Here is a 13,026-nt window from a genome sequence, read left to right on the forward strand (position 1 = left end):
TCAAGGCCAAGACAGTTGCGTATAGGTCAGGCACGTGGAAGCATGCACACCGAGGGAGAGAAATCGGCGCAGATTTCCCATTTCCCGCCCTGTTGGCAGAAGCCGCAGAGAAAATAGGGGCTCTCCACCAAAAGGGGTTACAGGAAGGACTTACGGAGTGGCAGTGCCCGCAGCCACCAGCAAAAGAAGGGGCACGACATAAACATGATTGAACCCCATGCGAGCGACAAGAAGATCGCATATAATAAAGTGTTAGGAGATTCTACAATATCTTTGAGACGGGCTTGTATTTATTCTGGAAGAAATAAATAATTAGAGCCTGCCGTTTAAATCTATAACATTCCCTTTTCTTGTTTCTGAAATTGGCGTTTGTGGTAAGCAATTCCTTAGGATTTTCTGTTGGCTAAGCGAAGTCGTGACACTAGGATACTTGTTAGTTATGAAATTATCCCAGTGAACCTGCGAAATTTAACATTTGTAAGAGGTCTGGACATGGCACCGACGAGGAAGGGGGGGGGGGGGGGGCAGGGAGAGACGATAGTGACCATTTATTTTTTTTTTTTCGTTCAGCAAGCTCTGAGCAAAGACCTCTGGAGGGATACGTAAGCACTTCATTAAAAGGAAAAGAGGACAATGTCGCCAACGGTGAAGACGACTAAGTGGCAACAATATTTTACCTTTAGACGCAGCAGACATACAGCAGCCAACTTAAAACAGCAGAGCACATTATTTTCAGAGCACAGTGACTTTACCAGCAAATACGCTGTTTCCAATTTCGTTTGCTTCAGGAATTTGCTCGAAGCACGAACTCCTCTCGCGTCCTTTTACCATCAAAAACCTCCACTTAAAAGTCCGGAGACCAACGAGCAAATTCATTTTTCTCGCGAACCAAATTTATTTTTCGTAAATCTTGACGCAGACATCGCAAAGTTGTCACACGAGCCCAAATGCGTAAACGTTACGCACAATTCGGGAGGATTAACGGGTAGGTTAAATCGGCCGGTAGTTGGGAGCGCGCGCGTGAGCGGAAGGGGAAAGCAGTGGCCGCCACAACTTCTGCAGCCATTCTGTTATGGTGTCTGTAGGGTTTCACGCTTCACAACTGCGGCGTCGTCTCCACTTCTGGAGCTCCCTCACAACGTGTTCGGTCTGCCCCAGCCGGCCGTCCCAGGCCATAGCCGCACGTGCGAAAGGGTGTTTGTGCGCAACGTGTATACAACCGTGTCGGGTGCGAGGACGTCCCGCGCAGGTCAGGAATCAGGAACCGCCGAGATGCGGCGGCAGCGCGCGGAGAGGAGGCACAACCGCACGTGTCTTCTCCTCTCCTTTCTCCGTCTAGCAGGAACGGCGCGCGTTGCGCAACTCTCGTTTCCGAGAAAGCACGCGACCTGGGCGGGACAAATGAATCGCTCGGCGCTCAGTTACGCTCGTAGTATGAGAAGAGCGCCAGCCGGTCTATCTCCACTACCAGCCACGCATCGTTTTGCATATCATCTTTTATCTTCGCGCATTTAGCAACTTAATATATCCGCACAACTTAATATATCCGCCTCTGCACACTCCCGATAGACCCGCAGGCAACGCCGCCTCGGACCTCCTGCCGTGTCGTATTTGCACTAGTGACAATTTTGGCGTTGTGTCTTTCGTACCTCGTCCTTTCTCTCTAGTCACAGGTTATCGTAAAAACACAATATTTTTCTGTGCCTATACGTCGCATAAGATCATGTTCATTTTCCTAGAAGGAGATTAAACAGTGGTTCATGGCGACCACCGAATGAGTTCGTAGGCCTTACTCTAACACCTTCGCAGTAAACTGAGAGTTGCAACTTTTGTTAAAACGCTCAGAGAGACCAAAACGTGAGCCTACGGCCTCGAATGTACAGTACGTACGTGCACGAGCGCACAAAGACGTAGACATACATGCACACAAGCGAAGAACGGGACACTGACAAAAGATACGCAGCCTGTCGAGAATCCACAGTGTTACGTCATGATGAACGCTGCGAAGGTAACCGTGCTGTAGAAGCCGGGAACACGCTGAATTGATCAACACCTCTGCCCGTTGCAGCCGTCCACCGACGTGCTTCTTTACCACAACTTCATCGTCACGCTTATTAGGAGTCAACCTCCGCCGGCGTTTCACCCTTCTCTGTCGCGCGTCTCATCCAAAAGATGCGCCTGGACAATAAGAGAGACTATAGTAAATGTTTTCAAGTGTACATGCTTCAGAATACCGCGATTCACGGTGGTAATATTAATTTTAGAGGTTTGCAAATATCACCTTTTTCAAATACGAATCAAATACGAATAGTATCGAACATCGCATTGAACATCGAATAGTCACATTTGGATGCATGTATCTACAGCACGAGTATCTATTTCGGTAAAATTAGGTACCACGCCTGCATTGACTATAGTGAAAAAACAACAGCTAACTATCAAGGTAACAGGATCAATTTTAAACCCAAGATCACTAATTGCCATTAAAAAGCTACACGCAGAGCCTCTCAACATCTCTACTGCCTGGTTGCAAACAACCTTTCGAAGAATGAATAGCTGTTGTATGGAATTGAGCTTTGAAATGCGCTTAGTAAAATTTGCCGAAAAAGATCGGTAGCTGAGGGGGGGGAAGGGGGGGTGAAGCTGCAGAATGACTTGTGTAATGTAAACACAGGTAAAAAAGGTCCGCTGCGCGGAAAACATCACTAGGCGTTAACGTAAAATATAAACTTCACAGCGTGAAGCAACTGTTAGTGACATGCCTTGAGCAAGCGTTAGCGTCGATCGCAGATCCACTCATGTTCAGTTCTTTGACGAGCGAAATAGCTAGAACTGAATTTATGAACAGGGAGTTCTAGTTGATATATTACAGATAGAAAAGCAGCAATTAAACTATAGGAAGACTGGGCAATCACATTTTGACAGTGCTTACACAGAAGACTTGTACCGTGGTCTGCGAGTAAACTGCAGTAAAAGACAAACATCTTCAGAGAACGCTTCTTACTGTACACATGTTCGGATAAGTCTTTCTGATAAGGCGAATTTCATAGCGATGCAAACGCTACTGACTTTTAAGTGCTGTACTATAAGCGGCGTTTAAAAAGAGCTCCTCGTTTACACCTTTTATTAATGGTGGTACAATACATGAAATGCAACTTCTTAAAATGTTAAAGACTGCGTGAATAAAGTGCTTTCGAATAGTGGAGCGGACACCAGTAATGTATTTAATAAGATATTATGGCATTGTGGAAGCCGGCATCTTTTATTTTTTAGTTGGTATTACTGGCTTAATTCTTTTGCTACTGACAAGAGGAAACCAGGCGAGCCGAGTTACTGTCTTTTTTAGCTCTTTTACAACGACACATGTGTAAATAAAAGGAACAGAAAGAACAGCTCCAAAATTACGAAGGACGGCGAAAACCAGCAGTCGTATGTAGTTATATCTGTCTTTTCTGCTTTCAGCAATGTTTCAGCCTGTTTCAGTATGTTCCTTTGAGTAGAATCAAGTTAGAATGATACGGTAAATGTTTAAACTAACCCAATTCCACGTTGATTTTGCGGCGCCGCTGTATATGTTATGCGAACGAACAACTCCCCCGATATTTTTTTTTAAACAGAATCGTTCATGGGCATCGCACGCTAGCCGGTTGTTATTACATCTGGAACTCTAAAAATAGCTAGATAAGCGTGGTCTGTGTGTCATTCAATCCGGAACTAACGGTGAGTGGACCTGCCCGTATGCTGCGACTAGAGTCCGGCATTGTATCCGCTCTGCTACATTTACTGGAGCATCGGTGTGACATACATCCTAGCCGTTATCTTTGTAGTTCATTTCTCTCCTATCGCAACGCCCTTTGTGGCCCTTAGGAATCATTGCGACCAGTATTTGAGCAATGGAAATTCGAACGCGAAATTTCACGAGTGAACCTCCGAACTGCATAGATGCACCACTTTAACATCGTTACACTTATGTTCTAGCTATGGGTGTAAAATTATTGTAAGTATTTTCCACTCACATAAATGGAACGGCATTCCACATAAAATGACGATACGTCGAACGCCTTGTCACTCTAGAATTCCGCTCCGCATATTTGCACTTAGTGCCTGAAAAATTCTTAGACACACTTGTAACTGTAACCATGTTTAAGTATGTGGAATGATGTCCCACGTACTTAAGCATGTTTCCAAGTATAGAGGCCTTTGAAATAAAGTTCCAGGTAATATGTACAGGTATGTGGGGCACTGTTCCGATAACAGTGACTATTTCATTGGAACATTGTTCCACATATTTATTGTTACGTACATGTGAAAAGAAAAAGATTCCAAATATGTGGAAAGTCGTTTCATATAGTGTTGTTATGTCGAACGTTGTTTCATTTAGGCAAGTGAAAAATAACAGCAAAACTTTCCCGCTTATAGCTAGAATCTATGTGTAACAATGCTATGGTGTTGGGCTGCTGAGCACGAGGTCGCGGAATCGAATCCCGGCCACGGCGGCCGCATTCCGATGGGGGCGAAATGCGAAAACGCCTGTGTATTTAGATTTAGGTGCACGTTAAAGAACCCCATGTGGTCGAACTTTCCGGAGTCCTCCACTACGGCGTGCCTCGTCATCAGAAAGTGGTTTTGGCACGTAAAACCCCATAATTTTTTTATGTGTAACAATGTCAACAGTGTATCAGTGCTGCCGCGCCACACACGGCGAAGTCACCGGACATTTGCGATGGTGGTAGCATTTGTTGTTGGGCTCCGTTGGTTCACGTCGAACAGTAAGCATTTAAGCGCCAAGAACACGATCACAGAAGGACATAAAGACAGGGCGACCATTTGTCCTGTTTTCACGTCCTTCCTTCTCTGTGACGGTGTTCTTGGCGCTAAAATCTTCCCTTTTCGATGTGTGCTGATCTTCGAGAGTTGGCGTGACTGAATTTTGCAAGCCTCCACACGCGCCGCGATCGAGTTCGATCGGAACCGGTGCGGGGGGGGGGGGGGGGGGAGGTTATCCTGCGCTGCAGCGATTTATTAGCGGCAGCAGGCGGTTTCCCCGAGAAGTGGTTTCTATAGGCGAGCCGACCTCGTATTCCCCCGCACGGTTTCTCAGCCGAGCATGTCTTGAGAGGTGCGCCGATCGAAAAATATCAGCGCGTTTTCAAGGTTGTTTGTACAAATAGAAGTGAGTACTGAAGCCGCAATATGTTTTTAAAACAAGCCATGTCTGCGTGTGGCATGAATCAGGTTTCAGCCACGCTTTCGTGGCCTATCCGATCTGTTAAAATCACGCGCAGTGTGGTTAGTCTCAAAGAGCATCCGCAGGTCTCCCACAAGTCTCGACGGAAACCTTTCGTCAAGTGTCCATAACCTATAAAAGCAAACCAAAGCTAAGAAACTCCTGCTCCTTTAGCCCAGCCGGCAATCACTCAAAGCTGTCGATTCCAGCAGAGATATACAGGTCATATGTATCGACAAGGCCTTGCACAGAAGAGTAAACTCTCCGCGCTGGTAACGTTTAATTGATCAATATTTTGACGAAAAAATGACAGCGCAGCCTCGAGCGAAGGGTCACGCACGAATCCCGTTGTTCCGTAACCGCTTGCTCGCCACAATTCGACGTATATGCGCTAAGTCCCTTCACATGATCCATGCATGCATTAGGTCATGAAAGTGGCACTGTTACCGCCCAAAATATGCTGCGATGTGCAGACTCTGCGATGTGCAGTTACGGCGAGCTCATCGCCGAATCGAGTTGGCGCGCTTTAGCACGAACGACGGTGGCCTTTACATACGACAGACCGATGATTTCTTTAACGCCACTGCACCGGCTGGCGATGATCAGGAAGCTCGTACTCGGCCCTGAATCTAGACAAGATATCCGACTCCCCTGTTTTTGTTGTTGTTGTTGTCGCATAATGTACAGTACATATGGCAAAAAATGCACGGTATATTATAGTGTATCATATGTTTCCTATAAGGAGTGCTTCGGGTGGGATGGGCTGAGTGCATGCAGGGTTGTATTCGCACGGTGCATTGACGTGCGTATTGTATCGCATCACTGCAAATGTTTGGGCTAATTGATAGTGCCTGACACACGGCGACTCTACTACGCATATATATAGCATTACACTTGCTACTTCACTCGCTGCTTCACACTTTGGTCGAAACTGCGGATTTTCTTTCTTTTCTTGCCTCGCTTGGTATACATAAGAACTAAAAGTTCGTCATCAGACCCCTTTGGGGGGGGGGGGGGGGGGAGCGTTAAGGCAACGAGTTATTGAACTCAAAGTGCGCTAAAGCATTGGATAGAATTCACTAATTTATCGAGATCACTTCGCATTCCTTCATAACGGTCCAAGATTGTACACTCAGTATTGTTTGTTTAAAAGCTTAAAGGCGCTTCGCTGGTGCCTGTAAATGCCTCAAGCGTCTGTACCACTATGCCCTTAATCCTAATCCTAATTTAAGTCCCTGCAACGCCAACAAATGGCATGGAATCCCATGTTTCATCATGGCGAGGTATTCTGCCTTGAGCGACATCGCGGACACGATTTCTCACGCTGTTGACATTACGTAGCAGTTTAGGCCGTATGTCCTGCACTTCAAAACAGCGGTGGGCCTTCGATTCATTGTTCAATTATATTTCAAGAAGTGACCTTCTCGGTAATATTCAGCCAGGGTTTGCTTTATTATATAGTAAGACGCGATTTTTTCTTCGTTTTTGACATCAACTCACTCATAAATAAAATATGAAGTTTACACGCATGCATTTTTTTTTCTTTTTTTAAACCTTTTCTTGTATCTTTTAATCCCCTTCTGCATAGAGTTTCTTACAAAATTTTCTATAGATAAAACAGTTTTTGTTCAGATATGAGGAGTTGCGCTTGCATGTACAGTTATATATATGAAAGGTAAAAAGTATCAGTGGGGCGCTAAATTGAAAGGACAGAAACGACAAGGTCTGCGCTCGTCACAGCTTATCATCGTTCTAGCTTTTTATTCGCTTGCTTGCGTACTGTAGGTGAATAAATTTCAGTGAAAACTATAGTACGAGAAATGAAAACATTTTATGATGGTTTCATTTGAAGAAAGCTTTATCTGTGTAGCCATGACCATGCTTTAGGGCAAGCCACGTTCGAGGCAAAGCCTCGCACACCCGCGTGCCCGCATTACCAAGGCGGCACAGAGGCCGGTAGGAAACTAGCATAGACGTTTGGCGCCAGATTTCCATCTAGATAGTGCTGTAAGAAACTCCGCGCCCCACCCTATGCACAGTAGCGTTGCAGGGGTCATAGTCCCGCCGGCAGAGAGCTTTTCTGAGTCTCCTGCTGAAAATCACTGAAGGTATACCTGACGGCCAGCACTTCCTCCGCTGCGGACTTAGTCTAGACTGCGTCACCCTTGTTTGATAGTACTTGCATTCGGCGCGCACGTGTAACGTTCGTTTTTATACGCACAAATATATCAGCCGTTATAGAGGTAGCAGCGGCCACGCCGAACCCGGGAGGGTAGGCAATTAAAGTCTTTCTTTAATAATTTGTATCGAAGATAATTGTAGTGGCACTACAGACTTATAGGACACACTTAAAGACGGTACATTAAAGATCGTAGAGACGAAATTGAATTTGTGCATTGGTTTCGTTCCGTACAAACTATTCACTCTGACGGCTAATCAGGGGTTTTACGTCCCAAAGCTGCGCAGCGGGTTCGGAGGAACGCGGTAGCTCTGGGGTCCGGGTTAACCAGGCCTGGGGTAGTTCTCCAACGTACAGCTAATGCACGGGTGTTTTTTCGATCTCCCTCACCATTATAATGTGACAACCATGGAGTAGAGTCAAATGCGAAACTTTATTCTACGCAGCAGGACGCCATAGGCGCTATAGTCACTGCATGTGGCAGATCGTTTACGCTGGCAGGATCACGTGGCCCGGGAAACCGGCAAGGAAGTGCACGCGCGCGCCCCAAGGCTGACTGACGCGCTTGCATTCCACTGGATTTTTTTTTTTTTCCTTTTCTTGACTTCGCTCATTCGGGGATCTGAGATGCACGATTCAGATAGGCCGGCTTTGCACGGCGCGTTCTTGGGCGAACGGGAAGTCCCCGTGTCGGCCTCCGGTGCAGGAGCGCGTTCCTCTCCACCGAGCTTGTTTAACCCACGCTGAGCCCTCGCCGATTTGCACTGTGGGCACGTGTACAGACGAGTGTACACGTGTGTGTGATTGCGTACACGTGTCTTTGGTGATCAGTGTTAACGAAAGGGGTTAATCGCAGGCCTCTGACCTCGGTGCAGTAAGCGAGCAACTTGCGTGCTGAAATTTAAATATTACGCTAAAGGGCGCGTGATATCCTTCTTTAACACGACAGTGTTTCGTGCCAGGCTCCAGTGAAAGTTTGTCCTATGTACATACGTCACGCAGTCATCGTCACGTAAATCCGCGAGCTCGCGATATTTGGCCGTTTTTTGTGACTGCACAATGGTTACGCAAGTAGGCCTACAAGAGCTGGAAAGGTTTTCTTTATTAAACAAAATTTTATCTTGATGACGCATATTTGTTGCAATAATGATATTGGGGGTGAGCTCCACCACTGGAAAATCTGGCGCCACCGTCGGCGTGACGTGACATGAGGGATCACGTGGACACAGCGGCCGCGTCGGCTGCTTCGGAAGCGCCGAAGCGGGCTGAAAACGAAAGTTTGAAGTCCCACCTACGCTGCGGTTCTGATAAGTGGTGAAGCATTCCCGCCTTGGGCATCTGCTTGACAGCATTTGAAAGCACTATAATAGGTAGGGGCTGCCTTTGGAGGCATGCAGTATGGTAGGTTACTGCTCGGTGCCGCAGTGCCGGACGTACGCGACGGAGCCCGGTGTCAGCCTTATTCACACGTAGCCGCAGGAAAAGCTGCTTGAAGCTTGGCTCGCGAAACTTAGAACCAAAAACAGCCATTGGCTACCACTCGCGTATGCAGAAAGCACAGACGCGAGGAAGATTTCTGCTACGGCGTCGGGACGGCGATTTTGCGTGAGTAGCAGAAAACGCACACTGAGACGCTCGCCCGTGCCCGCTGCCCGGTTAATGTCATGACGATTTGGTCTATGAACGTGTTGGTGCTATATACTCGCAAGTTCCCTGGAAGGGAAAGGGAGCGCGGTAAGAAGCACATTCAAAAAAGGCATGACATATGGTCATGTTTGTGTTATGAATTAATCTACTGTATTACGAAAAAGAAGCAGCGTGAAATCACGCGCTGAGAAGACCGGTAAACATACACTGCGACGCAACTTGAGAAATAATATTGAAACGTCCAAGAATTTAGAAGAAAGAAAAAGATTGAATCGTCGCGACGGCACATCACATTCGCCGTAGTCGTCGAAGTCTCTATAACGAAATTGCTTTTGAATAATTCTGATAGCGTCCACGCAACAATTGTTGCTTGTGTACTGTCAAATGCTCATATTCTGCGGCCTAAACGCGCCCGCAGCGAGAGTGAAACCTTGTGCGCGGACATGTACGCAGACGCGCAGTCGTTCGCTGCGAACCTGTGGGATCTCTGCATTGAGGCTTCATTCTGTTATACTTCATTTGGTTGCACAGACAGCCCACTGTAAGAACATATTTCACATAGTTTGCTCTCAATGTTTGCCTACATTTCACGCAAGAAGCCGGTTAGGGAGACTCCATCGCGGCGACCGCGCGCAGTGGCGTTCACTGTACTTATTCGGTAAAGAGATAGCGTCTGTAAACGATTCTGTGCTTTCAGTTTGCCCAAGATTATTATTTAGACAGTAAAAAACTTCTCTCGTTTCGAAAGTACTTGCAGAAATATCCGGGAGAGCTCGCGCGTGGTGTTTTCAGTGAGCGCTGACAGCAAAACCTATAAGGAGCGCGCCGCGTGATCCCTCATACTACGCCAGCGAGGCGCTTCCGATAGATGGCGACTCCGTAACTCCTCGCCGCCAATACGCTATGACGCCTGGTAGTCTCCGAGGTGCTGTTTACGCTGTGCAGCAGCACAGGCCTCGCGTGCTTGCTGTCATTGCCATTGCTTCGGATCCTGTAATTAATGAAATACTGTTCACATTTATGCATTTGTATTTCTGAATGTGCACCGAAGCTGCCACATGCTTCTTAGAATATATGTTTCACTCTTGTGTTATGACTAGTTCCTCTGAAAGGAGAATCAACCATTTTTCTTAATTTATTACATTTATTTAACATTATTTATTTTAATGGTTATATACACTGAGTACCATTCGAGGCTTGTTCGCAATTTTCTCCCTTGCATTCTGGTAGAAATGTAAACACAGCGTGAAAATTTCGAGATTAAGTTCTATCATTAAGTCGGCAAGATACAAAGGACGACGGTGGCAGTGCCAAACCGATCGTCATTTATGTTTGTGGTGGCTTATTCGTCTGGCTAGCTGTAAATATATTTTGCAGCAAGCACCAAATAATCCAAAACAAATTTCCTGTTTCTTCTTTTGCCAGGATATCGAACATAGCCCAAAATAGTGAAAACATAATCGGCCACTAGTCCTTATATTGCATGTTAAAGGGCTAATTAGTGATTTGCCCTCAGTCGGCAGTGATTTGAATTGATTCGCTCGTTGAGAGGGAACATCCGCAAACACACACATACTTCTGCGCGTCTGCGATGCGTTCTCCTGATTGGCTGCACAGAATGATGTCGGCGGAATAGCGATATTCAAGAGCGAAAGTCCTATGGAAAGACAGTGCCGAAGCGCAGAACGCAAAGGCGAAAATAAAAACAAGCATTGCGCTGTCATGTTCCTGCCTTGGTGTCTCACTGCTGTCGCTGTTTTCTACTCGCTAACTGTCCCGGCAATAATTTCGTTCGTATAACGACTCTCTGCCATATGGGCCGACCGCCTTCGGTAATAATGCGTCCAGCACTAGGATTGGCTGAAATGTTCTCTTACGAACAATTCTAGCTTAAGATCTTTTTGTGAATACACGCCCGGATACGTAAAACTATGTCAAGCGAACTACGCTCAGTTTAGTTTGGTAGGTAGTAAGCAACGCTGCGAAGGGTGTAGAGAAAATTCCCTCGCTGCTCGCACTTAGACAGAAAAAAAGAGAACAGTGCGTCTCATATAAACGAAAAATATATTTATGCCTCATGTAATTGTATGCGACATTAAGTATAATAATTTTATGCGGCAAAAATATGACGTAATCATTATATGGATTGAGTCGCTGATCTTAGCCAAATTGCGACTGAATGAGCAGAGTGACGCATTTCCGCGACCAGCGGCTACATTAATGCAGTTCTAAAATAAGTACGCTGCGAAACGCGAGTAGTGGGACTCCCATGACCTCACTATACTAGCTTAACTTCCGCAGGCTTGCCTGGCAAGTATGAACTGGAGTTCTAGCTCGCCAGGCATACCTTTACGAAGTACTAATCGTCAGACTTAATCTGGAGCTCATCTCTTTCAGATTATGGAAACAGATGTGGGACTAGAATAAGAGCGGTATAAGAAAGTTGTTCACGTCATTTTTAAAAGTAGTTTGCCCATTGTTTTCGTGAAGCGAGCTTGCGAGCAGTACTTGAGACCACCAGCCACATCTACTATTTGCGTGCAAGCCTGTTCTGTGTGAGAGAAACCGTGGCGTGAAATATAGCAAAAGTAAAAATAAAGAAGTTGAGGGGGAGACTGAGGACGAGAATGACGCCAGCATAATGTGAGACAGACTCACGGATCACACTAAGCAGTGACATACACTAGGATCTTGTGTTGTCGGTACCATGATGCCACTACCACTGCAAGCGCCGCAAAACCTCCAAATCTGGCCTTGCGTGTATAGTAGAGGCGTCTCGTATAATTTCTTGACACGCTTCATTGTAATTCAGACAACGCTGCAATAGTAACTTGTCTTGCTGTCTCACTTCCTAAAGCTTGCCAACGTACTGCCATCTTGTGCGTCCTGGCGTGCTGCTCACACCTTAATCGGGTGCAAGCAATGGACTGTTGCCTGCTTACTCTCTCAGGTTTTTTTTTTTTTTGTCAGCATTCGTGTTCTGAACAATGTGCTTACTTGAGGAAAGTAAACATGGCAAGAACAAGAAAGATACAAGAATGGGTTGTGGTAGGAGCTCTACGTTCTTCATTCATGCGCCTTCAAGCCAACCCGTCGCCTTTCTTTTGTGTGTCTCGTTCGCGCTACCTTTATTTTTCTGCACGTATGAGTCGACTCTCCTGAGTGCAAGTACCGCTAAGCTGCTTAGTCTTAAGCAGCAAAAAACCGTGGGGAACGTTTTCCTGGTGTACGCGTATTCCGCGCTGCGTTGACGGGTCTGTCATCCACGTCGCTTAATTGGCGACATAACCATGCTAACAGCAGCGCTCAAGGACAGACCAGACAACAGCAAGGCATGGCCTATAACAGCAGCACTTACTAGCAACTAAACATGAGTGTCGGAAATAGTAATAAAAAGATAAAAGTTTTCGAGGGTGTATGCAAATCCGAGCAGCTCATGCATACGTAAAATACAGATTAAGCTGTCTAAGGGACATCTCGCAACCCCTTTCGGAATGTACGTAAATCCAAGCAACTCGTGTGTCAAAGACAGCAAGTTGCCCTCGCACTCTCCGCAAGCCCTGACTGTCTGGTTGGGCCGGCCCGGGAGATCTACCCAAGACTTTGCAAACTCTTCACTATATGCAGTGCAATTCCTGCGCTATATACCCGAGTATTTTCGAGCGCTTCACTGCATCCGAGCTCAGAGCTTCTATTATAATATATACTAGCCGCTATATCGGATGTATGTCCCTGTATGCTGAGCTGGCTCCGCTACAGTGCGCCTGTGCCTTTTAAACCCCGCCTATGCCCAAGGAGGTTTAAATAAAGCTTGCTGGAGCGGAGCGGGCGCCCCTGAGTTGAAGCCACGCACCACCATGCAGAGAGCGCGCCTTCCGCCATGGCAGCCACAGTGCGTAGTCAGCGTGGTGGCCTCAGGGCGTTGTAATGGTTAGATCGCGCGTTGCTTACGGCTGCACAAATCGAGCGAAAA

At 46.5% G+C, this 13,026-nt stretch overlaps 1 protein-coding gene across 1 annotated transcript in view; it reads left to right on the plus strand.

Annotated features, from left to right (window-relative positions):
• The window catches only part of LOC142582500 (uncharacterized), a 104,830-nt gene that overhangs the window by 19,865 nt on the left and 71,939 nt on the right, over positions 1-13,026 (plus strand). The window lies entirely within an intron of this gene.

This window comes from Dermacentor variabilis, chromosome 5 (genome assembly GCF_050947875.1).
Source record: "Dermacentor variabilis isolate Ectoservices chromosome 5, ASM5094787v1, whole genome shotgun sequence".
NCBI lineage: Eukaryota > Metazoa > Arthropoda > Arachnida > Ixodida > Ixodidae > Dermacentor > Dermacentor variabilis.